The sequence below is a fragment of the Zingiber officinale genome, chromosome 1A, assembly GCF_018446385.1.
Source record: "Zingiber officinale cultivar Zhangliang chromosome 1A, Zo_v1.1, whole genome shotgun sequence".
Lineage (NCBI taxonomy): Eukaryota > Viridiplantae > Streptophyta > Magnoliopsida > Zingiberales > Zingiberaceae > Zingiber > Zingiber officinale.
In genome coordinates this window covers 149,468,694-149,492,081 of record NC_055987.1, presented here as the reverse complement: position 1 = coordinate 149,492,081, position 23,388 = coordinate 149,468,694, and the positions used below count along the sequence as shown (strand labels likewise).

At 40.8% G+C, this 23,388-nt stretch overlaps 2 long non-coding RNA genes across 3 annotated transcripts; both read left to right on the top strand.

Moving 5' to 3' along the window:
• The first annotated feature begins 963 nt into the window (after positions 1-963).
• LOC122011047 lies at positions 964-3,411 on the top strand. 2 transcript variants are annotated; one of them, XR_006119921.1, is made up of 3 exons: positions 964-1,383; positions 1,496-1,680; positions 3,350-3,411. It is a non-coding gene; the product is annotated as an uncharacterized LOC122011047 (long non-coding RNA). The 2 variants fall into 2 exon arrangements; XR_006119920.1 differs by lacking the exon at positions 3,350-3,411 and adding an exon at positions 2,061-2,097.
• Positions 3,412-8,603: 5,192 nt separating this feature from the next.
• Positions 8,604-9,777, top strand: LOC122011040. The gene is made up of 3 exons (XR_006119919.1): positions 8,604-9,027; positions 9,140-9,324; positions 9,700-9,777. It is a non-coding gene; the product is annotated as an uncharacterized LOC122011040 (long non-coding RNA).
• Positions 9,778-23,388: the final 13,611 nt, after the last annotated feature.

The window sequence follows — 23,388 nt, the reverse complement described above, 5'->3', positions numbered from 1 at the left end:
AAAGGAATCAAGGGAAAGGAACTAGAAGAAGAGACTATTTCTTCTTCACCATACCTTAGATCCACAAGAGAAAAGGATGTAAGCTTCCCCTCACCTGTGGTACAAGGCATTTTATGTACTTTTCGGATTTTATGAGGATTTTAAAACCTAGAAACAAGTGTGAGAAAATTCGGCCAAGAAGAGCTTTCAAAATCTAATGATGTTTAACTAGTCTTCACTATATGATAGATTTTTCTATGCTATGTAGAGGGGTTTTTCTTCATGCTTTTATACCTATATGATGCTTGATCAGAGGAGTACTGAACCCTAGAATTTCGGCCAAAAATATTCTTAAGAGGCTAGGGAAATTTATTGTTTTACCCAACTAGTACAAGGTTCTCCCTATGAAATATTAAGGATTATGTATTGGTTTTTCTTGCTTAGAAGATATTTGAAACTAAAAGAAAACCCACTCATATGTTTTGGCCAAGGAAGGGTTTAGGATTAGGAAGGCCTTTAAATTTAAATAACCATGCTCATGCTATAGAATACAAAGATCTTAAAGGATTTGTATGCTTGAATATTGCTAGAATTTCATGAACTCCTTCTTAGGGTTTTTCGGCCATGATGAGATGGATAGCTTAGAAAGCTTAAACAAAATTTTAAAATGCTCAAGACCTCTGTGCTGTTTAGATATGAAAGTTGTTTAATGCCCTCATGCTTAATTAGGGTGTAGAAAAATTAGTAGCATAACATATATCATGTATGACCACAAGGGGTCCTAGTTTTGTGAGATCTCGGAAAATTTAAATAAATAGGGTTATTGCAGAAATAGCCTTATAAAATTTTTCCGAAATTTTTAGAAATTTTCTGGGAATTTTTCGGAGCTCGTACGACGGGTTTTGCGGGGATTAGTTTCAGGTACGGATAAAGCCGAGTTGAGATACCCGTTTAAATGAGGAAATGGTTATTTATATAATTCCTTTTTCCTTATTTCTTTTCCCCCAAAACCGCCGATCCCTACTTGCCTTCCCCGATCTCCCCTCTTCCTCTTCCTCTCTCTGTTCTCTCGCGGACGGGCGACGCCGAAGCAAGCCGAGAGCTCCGGTGATCTCCTTCGGCCGGCATCGACGCCTAGCAAGCCCAGATCCAGCCGAAGCCTCCTCCTCCTCGCTCTAATCTTTCTGAAGACTCTCACGGGGACGAACCGACGCCGAGCGTGGACGAGTCGACGCCGACGATCGCCGGTGTAGATCTATCTGCGGAGCTTGCCGGAGATCAATCAAGGAGACAAGGATCATCTTGATTTCCTCTGCTCAACCCTTCCCCGATCTTTCTTCTCGTTTCTGCCGACCCTCTCTCCCCCGATCCGATCGCCGGCTTGAATGCCCTAGGGTTTCGAAGGTAAGCAACTGGTTCCTTCTTTTCCCTCTCTGGTTGCGATCTTGGAGGTTAGGGCTTGTTTCGGTTTTGATCCTTGTTGGAATTGTGATATCTTCTTTCGGTTTTGAGCTAGGAAGGAGAGATCGGATCCAATTACGTGCTGTAACCCACAGATCGGTTCTGGGATGTTTCCTTCTTTGCGGTGATTGAGGTTTCGGTTGAAGTGGGGGAGGATTTCAGCAGAGTTGCTGTGGTTTCTTTGATCCAGCAAGGAAATTCCTCTCATTGTGCTGTCGGCAGAGGCTTCAGATCAGTGAGGTGAGTTCTATTCCCTGTGAGCTACTTAGATGTGGATTATGGTTGTATTAATTGATACGTAAGGTATTGGTTTAGGGTTAAATTGTATTACTATACGAATTAGGTTTATGGGTTGATAGGATCTCCTAATCTAATGGGTGATTAGGGATTAGGTAACTAATCCTAATCGACCATTGGATTTAGTTAAGTTAAGTGTGATTGTTTAGTTGGATATTGGATTGTATCTAATCTAATGGAGAAACCCTAATCAATTGTTAGATTAGTTTAGGAAGGATAATGATGACGTGATTAGGGTTTTACCCTAATTTAGTTTTTTAGAATTTTATTTAGCTATTCCATTTAAATTTAGCTAAATGAAATATATATGTTGTTTGACACAGGACTCTGATTCGAGACGGGCGTCTCGACTTCGGATTGTACCTTCTATTTGAGGCGGGTACCCTTTGACTTATCTTTTTGATATTGTCTTATGATATGTGTAGCTTATATATAATTACTAGTGTTTGGTAGATTTAGCATTTCCCTGGTGTTAGTTTAGTTGATACCTGATACATGTTGCTACTGTTGTCTGCTATACGTTAGTCTAGTATATATATGATTAGTGGTATTGGTAGCTTTAGCACCTCCCTGGTTTAATTATTTGATACTTGTTGCTACTGTTATCTGCTATACTTTCGTCTGGTATACCTTTACTGCTTACCATGTGTACGTATGTTTATAGAGATGGATATTTATAGTGCTTATCTACACATGATTAGTTCTGTAGATACTTGTGATATGTTGTTGGATTCATGTTGCTTATGTCTTTGTTATATATGCGTTTATTTTTTGGCACCTACGCATATGGAGGAGGATATGTTCGGTATGACATCGTACCGCACGCACCATATGCATGATCGTCGGGCGATTCGACGACTCCATTGTTGTTGAGCTCGTCGGCCAGCTGGACCTCTACACACGTGACCACTGCGTGGGTAGTGGCACATCACTTAGGGTGTGTATGGTAGGTTGCTCAGTGCTCATTGGTCCGCCACGGGTAGTGATGCAGTGGTAGCAGACAGGATCCTCCCGTCGTCGCGCACCGGAGTTGAGAGCATCGCTCCCTCACTATGTTTGAGGTAGGAGGATAGGTGTCGACAAAGATCCCGGTCCACTCGGTCACCATCGTGAGGGGTAGTGGCAGAGCACGTGTCACAACCCTACCCACCTGGTCTCACCATGCGCAGACTACCGACCGTCGACAGGGTGACCGTATCGTATCGCATCATACGCACGGATCGTTATGATTGATGCATTTTGGTGATCGTATACGATCGATACACAGGATACGTGCTTTTGCTCGACTATTTTTATCTCTCAGATGTGGACGATCAGTTGCCAAGCCTCGCAGTGAGCACAGTTTATTTCAGTTATGCATTTTCTTATTATTCTTGCTATAGACTGTACCTTATGCCTATTGCTGGTTACTACAGTTTATTTCGGCTATGCATATATGCTATTCTGTTAGGAGACTATACCGTAGGTTGTATGGTTAGAGAACTGTACTATTGATCACATGGTTTAGGAGACTGTACCTTAGGCTATTACTGGTAGTTATATATTGCTGTACATGTCTATTGGATTACCTGCTGAGTTCATTGAACTCACCCCGTTTTTATTACCATTTCAGGTTGAGGCCGTCGGGGAGATTCCAGTCGCTAGCCCCATTATCGCGAGGATTTTCCTTGTCGGATTATATTTTGCTTTTGCACCTTATATACTTGTATTGTGGGTTTGTATTGTGGACTTTACATTGAACATTCGGGTTTGCTACTTTTGTTTTCCGCTGCAGTTGTATTTTCATTACTTCGTGGATTTGTTTTCTTCGTTGTAGTGGAGTAGGCTGTTTACATATATCTTCGGGGTTCTATACCGTCTTTCCTTATTAGACTGCGTGGATTGATCATATATTATATCTGTGTGGAATGTTGATATAAACTGCGTGGTTTGTTTCTTAATTGTATTGTATTATTCCGGCCGTGTGTGTGATGTGAGGTATATGATATCATTTATATGGTCTCAGACTTGGCGATTTCAGATTTTTGTGTCCTGGAGTTGGCTAGTGTATCTGGATTTTCGAGCAAGGTACACGATACTTGCTCTTCGTTTTGGATTTTCGATGTTTATCTGATACCAATTTATTTGGTATCAGAGCTAGGCTCCGATTTCGGATTTTTGTGTCCTGGAGTTTGTTAGCGTATCTGGATTTTCGGGATTTTATCTGATATCAATTTTTGGTATCAGAGCCAGGTTTTGCGATACCTACTTGTCGGGTTTTGGATTTACGATGCTTACTTTCGTGAGCATTTCTCGGTATTTTGGATTTGTACGGATTTCCGTCGATTTTATCATTTCGGAATTCCAAGGTATTTTGACGAGGTTTCATTAGATCTGTTTGGGGGCTATGCAGCGACAGGACATCTCCAGACGGCAATAGGTAAATCAGGTAATTTTATAGTGTTCATACCTGTAGTGATATCTGGATAACATTGTTTTTCATATATGATATGTGTTCTAGTACTTAAACGTGGTCGCACATGTATGAGGGCGATCGAGTCTCCAGAGAGTTCTGTTAGGGTTGAGCCTGTCCGTCAGGAATAGACTCCTTAGGGTATTGTGACCACGTTAGACTGTCAGATCCTGACGGTTTCGACTTCAGAGGTACCTACCTCGCCTGTACCGCTAGTAGTACCTACAGGGTACTCGACACCTTCTCTAGCCGTGCCTACTGCGTACTCGGTACCACCACAGACATCTGTGCTGGTTACTACATACCCGGTACCCGCACCAGCAGTACCGGTTACTCCTTATCCGGTACCGCCCACCGTACCTCCAGTCGCCCCTACTTGTGCCTACTCAGCAGTTCCACCAGCAGTACCCATCCCAGGTTATACGACAGCACCAGTGGTACCTCTTCCGGCCTATCCCTCAGTACCACCCATAGGATCAGCTCCAGTGGCTCTACCTAGTTCCGCAGCGATCCCTACTGGTATAGTTGCGGCACGAGCACGGACCCCAGCCTTAGCGGAGTCGATGAAGAGTCGATTCACATTATTCCGCGGGGAGACTGATCCGAGTCCTGGATCGAGACTATGGAGCGGACATTCTTTTACATGGCTTGCTCCGAGTGGGAGAAGGTCGAGCTAGTCGCTACCACCGCGACGGGCGTAGATCCGTGGGACACACTCCATCATAAGCGATCGGATATTACCCGGACGAGATTTAGGAGGCATTCGAGAGTCGATTTTCCCGGCATATCGGATGACTCTTGGCAGATTTTCTTTGTCTTGACGAATAACCGCCGATGATGGATTATAATGCCGAATTTAATCGGCCGGCCGATTCTGCCAGTTAGTGGCCGATGATAGATCTCGTATGCTTCAGTTTGTCGATCGACGCTTCGGAGTCAAGATGTCTGGTTTTAGTATTGCATCATACACAGATGCACTGGATAGAGCTCTTATGATTGAGTCTACTCATCAGAGAGTGAATGCAGATAAGAAGAGGAAGCAGACTGATCGGACTTCCGGACAGAGCCAGCAGCCACAGACTACGGGACAGCAGCAGAGCAGTCGCACTCAGACGGGTCAGGGTACTTCTGGGTCATCTGGATGACTCCAGAAGTCAGGACGATCTTCATCTAGACGTTCCTGGTCTTCTTAGCAGAACCAGAAACAGTCCACCGGTGACTCTCACTGCACCCGATGCGAATCCCGAGATCACATCATCTCTGCATGCACTCTGGGACAGTCAGTTTGCTATTATTGCAAACTGCCTGGGCACTTGAGCCAAGACTGTTCGCTGAAGGCTCAGCTTGTAGCTTCCGGGATTTATATTCCGGGAGGACAGTTTGGTCAGTCCGGGACTTCGCGAGGGGGGCCGAAAGGCTAATCTTCGCATCGTCAACAGAGGACAACTGCCCCTGTAGCAGCTGCATATGGCATGCACGGGCAGGAGCATTCCGGTATCCTTGTGGAGAACCCCACGGTATTCCACCTTAGTGGTCTCCAGTACTATTCGTCAAGAAGAAGGATGGTACTCTGAGGTTGTGCATCGATTATAGGCAGCTGAATGCAGTGACTATCAGAAATAAGTACCCCTTGCCACGGATTTATTTGATCAGCTCAGAGATACATCAGTGTATTCTAAGATTGACCTACGGTCTGGATATCATCAACTGAGAGTTAGAGATTCTGATATTCAGAAGACAGCATTTCGCACCAGATACGGACATTACGAGTTTTTGGTAATACCATTTGGGCTTACCAATGCTCCTGCAGTATTTATGGATCTGATGAACCGTATCTTTCTGGAGTACCTAGATCAGTTTGTCATTGTGTTTATCGATGATATATTGATCTATTCGCGTTCCGAGGAGGAGCACGCGCAGCATCTTCGCATAGTCTTGGAGACTCTTCGACGACATCATCTGTATGCGAAGTTCCGCAAGTGTGCATTTTAGCTTTCCTCAGTCGGTTTTCTAGGACATGTGGTGTCTAGCCGAGGTATTTCTGTAGATCCTCAGAAGATCGAGGCTATCACTAGCTGGGAGCAGCCGAAGTCAGTCCAGGAGATCCGTAGTTCTTGGGCTTGGCTGGATATTACCGACGATTCGTTGAGGGTTTCTCCAGCATTGCTAAGCCGTTGACACGTCTGACTAGGAAAGGCGTGAAGTTCACGTGGTCAGAGGCTTGTGAGACCAGCTTCCAGGAGCTGAAGCGGAGATTAGTATCAGCACCAGTCTTGGTTTTACCTTCTGGTGATGACGAATTCGTACTTTACACAGACGCATCTCTTCAGGGCTTGGGCGCTGTTTTGATGCAGCACGGTAGGGTAGTCTCCTATGCTTCTCAAGGAGCATGAGAAGAACTACCCAGTACATGATTTAGAGCTAGCCGCTATTATCTTTGCTTTGAAGATTTGGCGACATCATCTTTATGGTATTACTTTTGAGATTCTTACTGATCATAAGAGTCTCAAATATATTTTCACACAGAAGGAACTCAATCTCCGAAGGAGATGGATGGAGTTCCTGAAGGATTATGATTGTATTATTAGCTACCATCCGGTGAAAGCTAATGTGGTTGCCGATGCACTGAGCAGGAAGTCCAGAGGGACTTTAGCTTGTCACCGAGTTACCGTCATGGACTTGATTCAGGGATTCTCCGAGTTGGGCCTTGAGGAGCAGGGATAGACAGAGCAGGGTATTCTTGTTACTATGGTTGCTCAGTCGTCGATCAGGATGAGGATTCGAGAGGCCCAGGCCGGATATAGTTTCCGGATAGCAGACCGAGTTTACACGAGATGACGAGGGTATTGTTTATTTCGAGGTAGATTATGTACCTCGGACTCACCCGGCCATGGAGGAGTTACTTGAGGCTCATCGCTCTAGATTTGCTATCCACCCAAGCGGGACCCGTATGTATCGGGATTTGAGGCGTTCCTATTGGTGGAAGTATGAAAAAGGACATCGCGGAGTTTGTTGCTAGATGTCTTATCTCGCGCCAGTGAAGGCCGAGCACCGAGACCGGCCGGTTATCTGCAGAGGATCCCTATTCCAGTGGAAGTGGGAGCGTATTACTATGGACTTCGTGGTAGGATTGCTTGGACTCGACGAGGCCATGATGCGATTTGGTGTAATCGTTGACCGATTAACCAAACCGACACTTTTGATCCGAAGATTCTGGATCGATTAGCGAGTTATCTTGTCGAGATTATCGATTGCATGGAGTTCCGTTGAGCATTATATCCGATAGAGACCCACGGTTCACGTCCCGATTCTCGGCAGAGTCTGCAGCAGCCTTGGGCACACCGCTTTGACGCATTCCATCCACGGATGGGCATGAGCGACTATTCGTACATGGAGGACTTGCCGAGGTCTTGTGTCATGGACTTCGGAGGCGATTGGGAGGACCACCGCCATTAGTGGACTTCGCCTACAACAACAACTATCATTCGGCTATCCAGATGGCACCGTTTGAGGCATTGTATGGTAGGCCTTGTCGGACACCCATCCTCCGGGAAGAGGTTGGGGAGGCTCGATTGGTAGGACCTCAGAGCTCAGCGGGATGCAGAGTGGTTCGCACTATCGACGGAGGATGTCGAGGCCCGGACCGCCGAAGAGTTATGCTGATCAGAGACGGAGACCCCTGGAGTTCTCCATTGGTGATCACGTATTTCTTAGGGTTTCACCCACGAAAGGGGTGAAGAGATTTGGTCTCCGAGGTAAGCTATCTCCTCGATATATTGGACCATTCCGGATCTTGGAGAGGATTGGAGCAGTAGCTTACCGTCTGGCGCTACCACCATCTCTAGCTGGCATTCATGATGTATTCCATGTATCTATGCCGAGGAAATACGTATCCGATCCGGCACATGTTCTGTCGGATATATCTGTTCCTATTCAGCCTGATGTTACTTACGAGGAGGTTCCGGTACGGATTCTGGACCGTAGAGAGCGTCAGCTGCGGAACAAGACTGTCCGACTGGTTAAAGTCAGATGGCAGCATCATTCTGACGAGGAGGCTACGTGGGCGCTGGAGGATACGATCCGAGCTCGATACCCCCATCTTTCTACTTGAGGTATGTGGGTTAGAGTTTCTTTTCAGCATTTATACGGTTTGGTTATATTTTAGTGTTCGCTGTTAGATCTAGCGAAATTTGGGGGCCAAATTTTTATTAGTAGGGGAGGATGTGAGATCTCAGAAAATTTAAATAAATAGGGTTATTGCAGAAATAGCCTTATAAAATTTTTCCGGAATTTTTAGAAATTTTCTGGGAATTTTTCGGAGCTCGTACGACGGGTTTTGCGGGGATTAGTTTCGGGTACGGATAAAGCCGAGTTGAGATACCCGTTTAAATGAGGAAATGGTTATTTATATAATTCCTTTTTCCTTATTTCTTTTCCCCCAAAACCGCCGATCCCTACTTGCCTTCCCCGATCTCCCCTCTTCCTCTTCCTCTCTCTGTTCTCTCGCGGACGGGCGACGCCGAAGCAAGCCGAGAGCTCCGGTGATCTCCTTCGGCCGGCATCGACGCCTAGTAAGCCCAGATCCAGCCGAAGCCTCCTCCTCCTCGCTCTAATCTTTCTGAAGACTCTCACGGGGACGAACCGACGCCGAGCGTGGACGAGTCGACGCCGACGATCGCCGGTGTAGATCTATCTGTGGAGCTTGCCGGAGATCAATCAAGGAGACAAGGATCATCTTGATTTCCTCTGCTCAACCCTTCCCCGATCTTTCTTCTCGTTTCTGCCGACCCTCTCTCCCCCGATCCGATCGCCGGCTTGAATGCCCTAGGGTTTCGAAGGTAAGCAACTGGTTCCTTCTTTTCCCTCTCTGGTTGCGATCTTGGAGGTTAGGGCTTGTTTCGGTTTTGATCCTTGTTGGAATTGTGATATCTTCTTTCGGTTTTGAGCTAGGAAGGAGAGATCGGATCCAATTACGTGCTGTAACCCACAGATCGGTTCTGGGATGTTTCCTTCTTTGCGGTGATTGAGGTTTCGGTTGAAGTGGGGGAGGATTTCAGCAGAGTTGCTGTGGTTTCTTTGATCCAGCAAGGAAATTCCTCTCATTGTGCTGTCGGCAGAGGCTTCAGATCAGTGAGGTGAGTTCTATTCCCTGTGAGCTACTTAGATGTGGATTATGGTTGTATTAATTGATACGTAAGGTATTGGTTTAGGGTTAAATTGTATTACTATACGAATTAGGTTTATGGGTTGATAGGATCTCCTAATCTAATGGGTGATTAGGGATTAGGTAACTAATCCTAATCGACCATTGGATTTAGTTAAGTGTGATTGTTTAGTTGGATATTGGACTGTATCTAATCTAATGGAGAAACCCTAATCAATTGTTAGATTAGTTTAGGAAGGATAATGATGACGTGATTAGGGTTTTACCCTAATTTAGTTTTTTAGAATTTTATTTAGCTATTCCATTTAAATTTAGCTAAATGAAATATATATGTTGTTTGACACAGGACTCTGATTCGAGACGGGCGTCTCGACTTCGGATTTGGATTGTACCTGCTATTTGAGGCGGGTACCCTTTGACTTATCTTTTTGATATTGTCTTATGATATGTGTAGCTTATATATAATTACTAGTGTTTGGTAGATTTAGCATTTCCCTGGTGTTAGTTTAGTTGATACCTGATACATGTTGCTACTGTTGTCTGCTATACGTTAGTCTAGTATATATATGATTAGTGGTATTGGTAGCTTTAGCACCTCCCTGGTTTAATTATTTGATACTTGTTGCTACTGTTATCTGCTATACTTTCGTCTGGTATACCTTTACTGCTTACCATGTGTACGTATGTTTATAGAGATGGATATTTATAGTGCTTATCTACATGATTAGTTCTGTAGATACTTGTGATATGTTGTTGGATTCATGTTGCTTATGTCTTTGTTATATATGCGTTTATTTTAAGGCACCTACGCATATGGAGGAGGATATGTTCAGGTATGACATATGTAGCCGCACGCACCATATCGCATGATTGCATGCTGGGCGATTGACGACTCCATTGTTGTTGAGCTCGTCGGCCGGCTACATGGACCTCTACACACGTGACCACCGTGGGTAGTGGCACAGACTTAGGGTGTGTATGGTAGGTTGCTCAGTGGTGCTCCATTGGTCCGCTCATGGGTAGTGTGATTGTAGCGTGAGCAGGGATCCCTCCCCGTCATCGTGCACCGGAGTTGAGAGCATTAGCTCCCTCACTATGTTTGAGGTAGGAGGATAGGTGTACTCCGACAACATCCCGTCCGGTCACTCATCGGGGTAGTGGTGGCAGAGTGCACGGTGTCACAACCCACCCACCGGTCTCACCATTCAGTGTGAGACGGGTGACCATGTCATATCGCATCATACGCACAGATTGCATTCATTATGATTGATGCATTTTGCATATGATTGACATGCATACAGGATACATGCTTTTGCTCGACTATTTTATCTCTATATGTGAATGCCCAAGCCTCGCAGGTGAGCACAATTTATTTCAGTTATGCATTTTCTTATTATTCTTGCTATAGTACCTTATGCCTATTTGGTTACTACTTTATTTCTATGCATATATACGCTATTCGTTAGAGACTATAGTAGGTTGTATGGTTGAGAACTGCATTATTGATCACATGGTTTAGGAGACTGTACCTTAGTTATTTGTTTTGATCATTGCATATGTCTATTGGATTACTGAATTATTATAAACTCACCGTTTATTACCATTTCAGGTTGAGGCCGTCGGGAGATTCCATCGCTAGCCCCATTATCGCGAGGATTTTCTTTGTCGGATTATATTTTGCTTTTGCACCTTATATACTTGTATTGTGGGTTTGTATTGTGGACTTTACATTGAATATTCGGGTTTGCTACTTTTGTTTTCCGCTGCGGTTGTATTTTCATTACTTCGTGGATTTGTTTTCTTCGTTGTAGTGGAGTATGATATCTACGTATATCTTTCCTTATTAGACTGCGTGGATTGATCATATATTATATCTGTGTGGAATGTTGATATAAACTGCGTGGTTTGTTTCTTAATTGTATTGTATTATTCCGGCCGTGTGTGGCCGAGGTATAGATATATATGTATACTGAGTTTCATATTGTCCGCCGTACAGGGGAGATGCTGCCGAAATTTCTTCGGACAGGGACTACCTGGGGCGTGACAAGTTTACTCATGAACCAATTTGTATATATGTTTCGTAGTAACTTTTGCCATGAAACTTACTTAGATTTTTCATGCTTTAGGCCACTTAAAAACCTAGCTAAAGAATGGTAGGTTTCGGCCATGGGAAAAAAAATAAAAGAAAAAGAGAAAAAGAAACCTAGAAAGCCTAAGACACAATTCATATGTATACTAATTAGGCTTGTCTTTACACATGCTATGAAACTCGTATGACTTCACATGTTTTTTTTATGTTATTGAAGCAAGTTTAAGCACTGATGAGTTTTGGCCAAGTAGGGTTTAAATGACCTAGAGGCCTTAGAATTTAAACCAAAGGTGTTAAAATGCTTCTTATGAAAATATGATAACCTATTGATTGTGTCACATGCTTGTATAATTTTTCCATGATCTAAAAGGACTATTGTAAGTCTCGGCCATGGAGGGTTAGACACCCTAGGGACCCTAGGACTTAAATTAAATATGCTCATGTCACCCTACATGAAATGTGATAAGTAGAAAGCCAAGGTTCAATTGCTATATGTTGTTTTATGACCTAAAATGATGCTAGGGTATGTTTCGACCATAACTATTGTATGATTCTTTGTATGAATTTATACATAATGTTAGTCCAAGTTCACATGCTTGTATGCTTGTTTGTAGCCCTAATGAGAACTTGTTAAATTTCGGCCATGACATATGTTAAGGGCTTAAAGAACTTAGGAACTAATTCAAATATGTCAAATGTGTTTACCTTATTTCTTGGTAAAAAAATGTTATAAATATGATTTCAAGTTGTCTATGTTTTTATGTCATATGGAACCTTGTTTCACACCTTAAGGTTTCGGCCACATGAAATTAGGGACTTGAAGAACTTAGAAACTAAGTTAATCATGTTTATAATGCTTCCTATGAAAATGTTATGATGATAATTTAGGTACCACATGCTTGGATGTTGTGTTTAGCCTAAATTGAGCTCTAAAGGGGTTTCGGCCACAAGGGTTTAGGAAGCTTAGAACCAAGATAAATATGATACCATGTTTCCTATGATAGGATAATCACAAGATACACCCTTATGCTTAATATGTATGCTTGTGATTTATGACTTATGATATGATATGCATGCTTTTATGATATGATATGCTTTGTGCTTAAAATATGCATGCTTTTATGATAAGCTATGTGGATAAAATATGCATGCTTGATGATATGTTTTATGCTTAAGATATGCATGTTTTTATGATCTATGCCTAAGTGATGCATATTGTTATGACATGATGTATGCCTAAGTGATGCATACCTTTATGATATGATGTATGCCTAAGTGATGCATACCTTTATGACATGATGTATGCCTAAGTGATGCATACCTTTATGATATGATGTATGCCTAAGTGATGCATACTTTTATGACATGATGTATGCCTAAGTGATGCATACTTTTATGATGTGTGCCTAAGTGATGCATGCTTTTATGATACATGATATGTATGACATGTACTTTACTTTATGTGTGAGTGACTTGTACAAAGGGTGGGCTCCATAAGCGCCCCGGGGACTAAGGACCTCGTTAGGGATGGGCTCCTAAGTGCCCCTAGGACTAAGGGCCTAGTATGTTTGCCTCGTAGGGTTCAAGACTTGCTACCTTGGACCTACAAGGTTGCGCGCAATATGTAAGTGGTACATAGCTGGGATCCCCCTTATGTTGAGATTATTTTCAAGTATATATACATATAAAAGAGAATGGTTTTAAAGATCATGAGACATACACATGTTTTTCGGATACATGTTTTCCAAAATCATATTGCATACACCTTTTGATTATGCTATGTTTCATGCTATGCTCTTGATTATGATATGCCATGATAAGGTATGTTTATGTTATGTTCATGCTATACCTTATAGACATGTTTCGACCATGGATATGTTGATGCTTGATATATATAGATTTCGGTCATGGATTTGATGATGCCTTGATGTACATATTCGGCCATAGTTATAATGCTTTGATATACATGTTTCGGCCATGCTTTGATATACCATGATACTTGTTTGTTATGCTATGTCTAGCTATGTTTTATGCAATGCACTATGTATATGTTTCGGCCATGATGATGTTTGATATGCCATGACTAGTTGTGATTATATTATGATGCATGATAAGCTTGAATAGAATGCTATGTTATGCCATGATTAGCTGAGATTATGACTTGTTGATACATTCTTGATTATGTGCTGATTGTTGGCTTTAGTGAGTAGGAAAGGAACTTACTGAGCCATGAGTGCTCATAGCTTACTTTCCTTGTACCACAGATAAAGGAAAAAGCTGGATGAGTTAAAGGAGCAGCAGGAGGGGCAACAAAGATGTGTGTGGCGGTGGCTAGGCAACTAATTAAGAACCTGCTTTAAAACCTTTAAGAACTATGCTTTGGTTTTGTGAAATGTAATACAATATGAGTGACTTGATACTAAGTTTTTATTTATTTCGTTATCACGTTATGAAACCATGTTAGTGTAGTTCGGTTTTAATTAAGTTCAGAAAAATAAATTTTTAAGTCTTCCGCTGTAGTACGTACGTAGAGTATCGTAGCCCCGTCCCTTAGGGTTAGCAGGGAGGGCGGGCGTTACAGTTTCTTCTTCTTCTTGCCTTTCGGCTTAGAAGTAGAACCATTTTCAGCATAGTGAATTTGAGAATGTTGACAAAACAACCCTTCGGCTGCCTGAAGTTCTGTCAGAAGTTCCGCCAATGAATACATCCTTTTATTCATATTATAGTTCAGGCGAAAATGCTCAAAACTTCTGGGCAGCGTTTGGAGGATGATATCGACCTGGGTTTCCCCATCAATTTCCCCTCCAAGAACTTGTATTTCGTTTAAGTAAGCCATCATCTTGAGAATATGATCCCTCACGGGAGTCCCCTCAGTCATGGTGGCTATCATCAGTTTTCTCATTGCCTCTTGCCTAGTAACCCGATTCTGATGTCCGAAGAGTTCCTTGAGATTGTTCATTACATCATAGGCTGTTGGTAAGTCCTGATGCTGATGTTGTAATACATTTGACATCGAAGCCAAGATGTAACACCGTGCCATCTCATCAGCTTTTACCCATTTACTATGATGTTGAATCTCCTCTGGGGTAGAATCATTACTAGGTGTTTCTGGGCATTCCTCTGACAGTACAAACTTATAGCCCTCAGCAGTTAAAACAATGTCCAGGTTTCTTTTCCAATCTATATAGTTGGGACCAGTAAGTCTGTTTTCTTTTAGAATAATGGTCAGTGGGTTGAAAGTCATCTTAAGAATCACAAAATAAATTTTGGTCAGAACTCTAAATTTAGAATAATATTGATTCCTCAAACAATACTATTTTAAATTAACCAACACCTTAAAACACCATGAATTTTGTATGCCACGATAGTGTGGACGTATACAAATTCAACATTTGTAAAAGGAGGGTATATCCCATCAATTTATTATTTTGTCAACCTAACTTTTTGACAAATAAAATTAATAGTTGGTTTCCTTCGGTCACACAAATAATAGCAGTGACTCCGATGGGGAGGATACTATTAGACGTGCCTAAGTGTATACCATTACTTGACATTAAGTCCATTAATAAGATTGTGCCCTTTCCGATGGGGAAGATCACACGCTCTTAATTAATTTCCTATAGTCATCTGAAATGGAAGTTTGGTCTAGTGATCCGCAAACAAACTCATCCGATATGGAGGAAGGCACTCAGAGCCAACGCGCAAGTTTGTTTGCATCACTTACAAACCAGTAATGGACACCGTGGAATTCACTAAAATAAATTCCTCTCCCACTTAGTTATTTAAAGTGAGGAATTTTGATGATGCTAGCCTACTAAACATGTACACTAACATTCACACACAGCACAATACAAAAGCAATAAATAGAAAAACTAATTTTCAACTATTATGACTTTTATCTATTGTTGTCCTCTGTGTGTCGTCATCCCTAGCTGCTGCCATCTTTGGCCACCGCCATCGGGTCTAGTTGTCGCATCTATCTTGCTCCTTGTTCCGCTGCGCCACTCTGATCCTCAAAAGGTTCCACGCCTTGCAAGATTCGATGCACGACATAAATAGAATTTTACATTTTTCGATCCTATATTCCTCGAAGGAATGTACATGTAAACTAGATCGAACATAAAATAAAATTTACATCCATCGATCCTATATTCCATAAAAGGAATGTACATATATCTAGATCAAAAAATAAAATCCTAATAAAACTAAATACAACTCCTGCTGTATTTTATAATACAATCATGCACACATAATAAATGCCCTTGACATGTCCAAGGGTCCAATCACACACATAATAACTATAAGCCATAATAGTTGGATCCTGCATCCACAAAGTTAGCACATCCTACTATTAACTTGCCTAAATTATGTATGACATGTGCATAATTAAACTAATACCAAATACACAGAGGCAAAACCCTAGCTCTGATACCAATTGTTGGTTGCTACTTGGAAAACCCAATGGCTCCACTGTACAAAAATTTTGTACGTGATCTGAACCTTTCCTAGCTACCATGTGTTCTTTTAAGTTAAACTTGTATCTCCTGCGGAACTTAACTCGTTTGATTCCAAGTTTAACTTATATGTTCTTTTAGGTTTAGATTTGGATCTCCTGTGGAACTTAACACGTTTGATCCAAATCACCTAGGTTATAAATTTAATTAAATATTAGTTTCCAAAATTGGCTTCCAGTGCTGCATGGCGAGGCACTTGACCTTCTTGGATATGGGAGCAACCACCACCGACTAGACAAAGCCTTTTAAGGAAAGTTAATATTTAATTTCCTTATATAACTCTAGGTTAACCAAAAGGAACAATCAAATCACAAGGAAAAAAAGAAAAAGAACAAAATATCGAAATTAAATTCGAAAAACAAGAATCGAATGCCTCTTGTATTTGGTATTTATACAAAGAAAAATTAACTAGTTTGATGCAGAAATTAAATACTAGTTATACCTCTTCCTTGTATGCTAAAAACCTCGAGATCTTCTGCCGTATCCCTCGCCTCCTCTTAGACGTCGTGTGGGCGACGATCCTCCAAGACGAACACCACCCGGAAAGCTTCTCCTCCTTCTCTAGAATTCGGCCACCACCACCACAAAGGAGCAAAAGAGAGCAAAGGGAAGAGAGGGAGAGGGGCCGACCACTTGATGATCTCTAACAACACAATATCAATTGTTATGTTTTTCAAGGCCTCCCCTTCCCCCCTTTTTATATTAGTTTCCCAACGGAAAATTATGGAAAGAGTTTTATAAAAAATTAGACTCATTCCTATTTCCTTTTAATTTTTTCTTTTTATTTCCTTTTAATTAATCAATCCTAGATTGATTTATTAATTAAACAACTATTTGTTGATGTTTAATTATTTGACCGGCCCCTTGCTTGGGCACCAAGCAAGGTGGCCGGCCACTTATTAAAAGGGAAAGAAAGAAAATTTTTTTTTATAAAATTTTAAAAGAAGAAAACTTCTAATAAAATTTTACAAACTCTTTTTTTTTCTAATGTGGATATTAAAAAGAAAGTTTTAAAATTTAAAACCAAGTTTTAAAATATAAAACATCTCTAATAATATTTCTTTTTAAAAGAAAGTTTTATAAATTTTACAACTCTCTTTTAAAACCTTGTGGCCCAATTTAAATTAGAAAATTTTTATAAATTTTTAAAATCTCTCTTTTTACAAATTGTAAATATGTGAGGAAATTTAAAAATTCAAAAACAACCTTCCTAATTTAAATATTGCGGCCGACCCCCTTGCCCAAGGCAAGGGCCGACCACTTCTAGAGAATATGTGGCCGTCCATTGCTTGGTCACCAAGCAATGAACCAGCCCCTTCTTGGACACCAAGATAGGCTTTTCTTTGGATGGACTTGAGGCTTTATTGAGGCTACAGCAGGGACCTAGAGGAGAAATTAGTTTTGGCCTTCCGATGAGCTTGAGTATCCCGTGCTCGCCCCGAACACACAACTCAAGTTCATCGATAATAACTCATTCCACTAGAGAGTTATTACCGCACTACCGCACCAATCCCAAATTACATTATGGGCTCCTTCTTATCATGAGTGTGTTAGTCTCCCTGTGTTTAAGATTATGAATGTCCACTAATTAAGTGAGTTACTGACAACTCATTTAATTAATATCTAGCTCCAAGAGTAGTACCACCCAACTTTATTGTCATGTTGGACTAGGCCCACCTGCAGGGTTTAACATGACAATCCTTATGAGCTCCTCTTGGGGACATTCTCAACCTAGATAATTAGGACACAAATTCCTTCTATAATCAACAACACATGCTATAAGTAATATCATTTCCCAACTTATCAGGCATATTGATTTATCGAGCTAAACCTCACCCTTTGATAAGTCAAAGAAATAAATATTAAATATACATACTTGTTATTATATTAGGATTAAGAGCACACACTTCCATAATAACTAAGGTCTAGTTCTTTTACTAAGTCACTACAAAAAGAACTTACCTAAATGATCCTACTCAATACACTTAAAGTGTATCAGTGTAATTTATTAGTCAAGATAAACTAATACTTAATTACACTACGTCTATTCTGATGGTTTGTTCCTTTCCATCTTAGTTGTGAGCAATGTTTATAATTTATAGAGAACCGACAACATGATCTTCTAAGTGTGACTCCACACTCCATGTTATCTACTATATAAATTAATTGAACAATTACATTTAACAAATAAATGTAAATATTTGACCAATGCGATTCTTTATTTCAAAAATAAATGTGTACAAAAGCTAAACTTTTAAGTGTAAATCAGACTCCTACTGACCGATCTAACAAGAGTAAACCTATATTTACTGATGAAATTAACTAAGATAACATGGTATACTACTGGCTAGGTCAACATAAATAGGTAGATACTATCCACTACATAGCTAATAATAGCAGAGGTTGGTACGCGCCTCGATCTTCTACCAACTAGTAGTAACTGAAGTTAAAACTACTGGTGATATCATATGGAAAACCACCAGAGACTGTAATTCTTGATCTCTATTAAAGTCGACCATGATCAGGGGTTTACCTAACACATAAAATATATATTATATCAACTCGACAGGTACTAATAAAGAATGCTAATACATGTCATAAACTGTAATAGTCAACGGTGCATTTTTCAGGTACCAGATACAAAGTGTTATTACATGTCATAACTATCACAGTCAACAATGCACACACTAACAAAATAGTAGGATAACAGTATACCAACATACCTCCTATAGCTTGGAGATGTCCTGCTACTGCCAAGTCCCAAAACCCGAAAAGTCACATCGAGAAGACCAAAACACGAAATATTAAACACAGAGAAAATAAGACTCGTAAGCCGATCTCTGATACCAAATAAATTGGTTTCAGATAAATCTCGAAAATTCAGAACACATAGCAAGTATCGTAACCTAGCTCTGATACCACTAAATTGTCACGCCTGGGGGAGTCCCTGTCCGAAGAAATTTCGGCAGCACCTCCCCTGTACGGGTGACAATCTGAAACATTTATATAAAGCCCTCAGGGCCACATATACCTCGGCCAACACGGCCGGAACAATAACAGTAATAAAAATATAACACAAAGTCATCCACGCAGTTTATATCATCAGCCCACTCGGCTGGAACAAAAATCCAAAACACAGCAGAAAACGATAGAAACCAAATACAAACTAAACACAAAACTGCTAGATACACAAATACCAAAGTACAAATGGACAACAACGAAGACAGATCTTCTGAGGTGACATAGGACCAATAGGCAGGATACTCCAAGCGACACCATAAACAACCTGGTACCTGAAAAAGATAGTGTCCACGGGGGTGAGTTCAACAACTCAGCGAATACCAATAGACATGCCTAGTAAGAAATATCTAACAACAATAAACATGGAATACAGCTTCCTAATCATATATAGGAAATATGCAAAATTGAAAGGTAACTGAGGAAGCTGTACTCACCAGGAACTCCTATCCAGAACAAAAGGGTCGTCAAACCGAGAGTCATAAATCCTATATGCATGTCAAACAGATGCATCCAACCAAATGCAGCAAATAAATGCAACAAGCACAAGCAATAAATGCATCAATGCGTATGATGCCAATGACATGTCCTGGTCACCCCTACTCTCCAGTCAGCCGTCTCACTCATGATGGTGAGACCGAGTGGGTAGGGCTGTGACAACCGTGCACTCTGATGTCACTGCTCCTGATGAGTGACCGAGTGGACGGGATACTGTCGGAGTACACCTATCCTCCTACCCCAAATCATAAATGGGGGAGCTCAATGCTCTCATCTCTCGGTACACGATGACAGGGAGGGATCCCTGTCCTGCTACAACGCTGCGTCACACTAACCCATGAGTGGACCAATGGAGCCCTTGACAGAGCACCTGTTGCAACACACCCTGCCTGAATATACCACTAACCCATGAGTGGTCGTGTGTGCAGATCCATGTAACTGACGATATACTCACAATAATGGAGTCGACTATCGCTCAGCATGCAATCATGATGCATGACACTAAGCACGACAATATCCTGATCAGCATAGAAAAATCCATATGTATGGTATGTCACTTACTCTAGGTATTAAGGTACACATGGCAATAATCACAAAACGTAGACATGGATACATCACAAACGCCCAACAGAACACACTATGGGTAACAAACAGTGACATACCAAAGGCAAACATGATCATTGCTTGTAGCTATAAAATACTATGCATACCCAATTGACAATATCATAAAAGATAAGTCAAGAGGTACCCACCTTCATTGCGAAAATCGTGCCAATACACTTCTCACATCGAGGCGCTTGTCTCAAATCAACTTCCTGCATAACCATATAATATACAGTTTAGCTGGTTACATAAGCGACGACTAGCTAAACCCAAATATTCAAACCCATAGATAAAACCCTAATCGAAATGATTAATCTCAATTATGTCCTTCTCAAGATTAGATTTATACATAAATAATCTCTAATCAAAAATCAAATCACAACAGATTTCCAATCCAATTTGGAAAAATAATCCATCCATCACAACCAAGAAATCAGATCTTATCTCAATATAATCTATCATGTATCAATTAATCCTCAATTAACACATCCACGATCAATCACCACTAAACCAATTAAATGCAGAAATGAATTTAACTCCAAAACTTACCCAAATTTGGAAGCTCCTTTGTAGGCTCACAACCGAAGAAAACCTGCCATTAGTAAACAATGGCAGGAGCTAGGAGAAACTGCTGCCAGAAAAACTGTAATAGGATCAACAATGGTCGGCCAAATAACTCCACAAACATCCCTTACAGAATAATAGAATTCAAATGACTATAAACCTTACCTAAATCTGAATGTCTCAACCGCTGAACCACTGTTGGAGAAAAAAACAATCCAGCTATCCCTCAAATCTAGCAACCAAATGCCCTAACTCGTCCGGACGGTGTCACAAGGATTAGGGCACGGGAATAAGAGGAAAAGAAAAGGAATAAAAGAAAAGGAGAAATAAAACTTTTCCTCTTTAAAATAGGGTAGCCTAAACAGGCTTTTCCGGGCCCCGTTTTTATCCCCGTTAACTGTTGGATTTTTCGGGCCGTGAAAACCGCTTTTCGCGTCGCGGAAACCCCGAATCACCCAAAGCCGTAGGATCCGTGCAAAGAAAAATTTCGAAAACACAAGTACGAGTTATAAACAACGATCTACAGTAGATCTACAAAGGAAAACACTTTATACCTTTGATGCGTGCCCTTCGCGAATCCCGCTTGTCCAAGGTACGCCGGATCTCGAGAGTGTCAACGTAGACACTCCTCTAATGATATCCACACGAACAAGGAGTGTCTCCCACACTCAAAGGATGGAGAAGAGAGCCCCAAGTGTGCTAGCACTTTCTAGAGCTCTCGGATGGGATTGGAAAGGAAGAAAAGGAAAAGAGTACAAAAGAAACTCATACACTCAAGAAGTAGTATCCCTCCTTTGTGACCTTCACTCTTCCTTTGCTCTTGGAATCAACTCAACCATCTTCTCCTCCCATGAAACCCACGGCAACAGCAACAAGGAGGAAGAAAGACAAGGAAGAAGATGATAGCATCAATGCACACATTATTACCACAAAATAAAAACTCCACCTTCACATTAGTGTGGCCGGCCACACAATGTAACCCCCTTATTAATGTGGCCGGCCACATTAAAGCCAAGGAGAGGGTGTAACCCCCATGAGGTGGCATGTCTCATGAGGTGGAGGTGATGTGGCAAGGATGAGTCATCCTTATGATGTGGCAATACATCAAGTCAAACTTGATGCTTCAACTTCTATTTGGTCAAGTCAAAATTGACCAATTTCTTCCTTGTTGAGTTAAATCCAACATTTGATTCAAGTCAATTTCAATTTAATGAATCTCAATTCATTAATATAAATTGACTCAATGAATCAAATTTAAATTAGACTCATTCAATAATTGAATCTAATTGAGTCTAACTCAATAAGTCTAATTTGAATCCAATCTTTGGTGCATCATATGAACCTAATCCAATTGGTTCATCATATGAACCTAATCTCCATCCACTTGTTCTTTGTGTGTGACCCAATAGGTTCTTGTAACGTTGGCAATGTTTCTAAACTCCTTTAGAAACATAAGCAATGAGCGGCATCTAGCAATACATCATTGCTACCCAAGTTACAAGAAATGTTGAGATCCAACATCACCTTGTGACTACTAATTGTGACTCCTCACAATATGTGACATTGTCCTTCTATCCTAGACATCTAGATTGATCAATATGAGGCATAGACCGTGTCATCCTCTAATCAATCTAAATCTTGAACTCCAAGTAGACTCACTCGATCAAATGAGCTCAACATCTAATGTTGACTCATTTGGGCATGGCCATGCACTTCGTGATCTAACTCTATCAAGAATATTCCATGTACACCAACCAAGTATGGACTTTGGTTGATCCACCTGAAGGGGTAAAGCCCATTGGGTGTAAGTGGGTCTTTAAGAGAAAGACTGACATGGATGGACTTATCTACAAGGGTAATGATCTTAACTTTAGTGTAGATCTAAAGTTTTTACAAACTCGTACAAGAAAAATGTTTTTCGATAATTTTGTTTACGAATCTTTGCACGAGATCCATGGCTTTGGGTGACTCGGGGTTTCCGCGACGCGAAAAAGCGGTTTTCGCGGCCCGAAGAACCCAACATTAACTCATCTGTACGAGCTCCGAAAAATTCCCGAAAATTTTCCAAAAATTTCGGAAAATTCCCTTATTATTATTCTTTATTTTCCGATATTTTACATTATTAGTTCCTTATAAATTATAAATAGTTATTCACGACTAAGATGGTTAGAAACAAACCATTGGAATAGTCGTAGTGTAATTTGGTATTAGTTTATCTTGACTATAAAATTACACTAGTACACTCTGTGTGTATTGAGCAAGACCATTTGAGGTAGTTTCTTTTTATACTGACTGAATAAAAGAACAATACCTCTATTATTATGGAAGTGTGTGCACTTAATCTTAATATAATAACAAGTACATATACTTAATATTTATTTCTTTAATTTATCAAAGGGTGCGATTTAGTTCGATAAATCAAAAGGCCCGATAAGTTGGGAAATGGTATTATTTATAGTGTGTGTTGTTGATTATAGAAGGAAATTGTGTCCTAGAAATCTAGGTTGACAATGCCCCCAAGAGGAGGCCATAAGGATTGTCATGTTAAACCCTGCAGGTGGACTTAGTCCGACATGATAATAAGGTTGAGTGATACTACTCTTGGATTAAAAAATTAATTAAAGTGAGTTATCAGTAACTCATTTAATTAGTGGGCATTCGACATCTTAAACACAGGGATATTAACACACTCATAATAAGAAGGAGCCCAAAATGTAATTTGGGATTGGTGCGGTAGTTCAATAATAAT